We start from the raw sequence: 979 nt of genomic DNA on the forward strand, positions 1-979 counted from the left end.
TGTCATACAAATTATGAACATGTGGACATGTTTAGATGGATAATTTTAGTTAACACTTGGTTATATAATTTTGGGGGTAGGTCAATTTCATGTTTTCTAGTAAAAGATCTTCAAATTTGGTTACATTTGTTAAAATTGCTATAAAATTAAATTTGTGATCATGGTTTATGATCTAAGATTAAGGTCTAAAGTTTAGGATTTAGGTTTTAGGGTTTAGACCCTAGGGTTTATGATTTAAGATTTAGGGTTTAGGGTTTAAGGTTTAGGGTTTAGGGTTCAGGGTTCAGGGTTTAGGGTTTAAAGGTTTAGGGTTTAGGGTTTGAGGTTTAGGGTTTAGGGTTTGATGTTTAGTATAGGTTAAAATTGCTATGAAATTAAATTTATGATTATTATTATGATCTAAGGTTAAGGATTATAGTTTAGGGTTTAGGGTTTAGACTTTAGGGTTTAGGGTTTAGGGTTTAGGGTTTAGGGATGTGTATAACTCATCGTCCATGTGGACTTGATTTTAGAGTAAGTATAGTATCCACATAATTAGACGTTTTTAGTGGACGTGTATAACTTTAGTTTATGGACATAAAATAAGTATCCACATAAATAACAAATAAGTATCCACATAAATAGTCTTTGGTGGACGTGTATAACTCATCGTCCATGTGGACTTGATTTTAGAATAAGTATAGTATCCACATAATTAGACATTTTTAGTGGACGTGTATAACTTTAGTTTATGGACATAAAATAAGTATCCACATAAATAACAAATAAGTATCCACATAAATAGTTTTTGGTGGACGTGTATAACTCATCGTCCATGTGGACTTGATTTTAGAATAAGTATAGTATCCATATAATTAGACATTTTTAGTGGACGTGTATAACTTTAGTTTATGGACATAAAATAAGTATCCACATAAATAGTTTATGGTGGACGTGTATAACTCATCGTCCATGTGGACTTGATTTTAAAATAAGTATA

This window comes from Camelina sativa, chromosome 20 (genome assembly GCF_000633955.1).
Source record: "Camelina sativa cultivar DH55 chromosome 20, Cs, whole genome shotgun sequence".
NCBI classification, from domain to species: domain Eukaryota; kingdom Viridiplantae; phylum Streptophyta; class Magnoliopsida; order Brassicales; family Brassicaceae; genus Camelina; species Camelina sativa.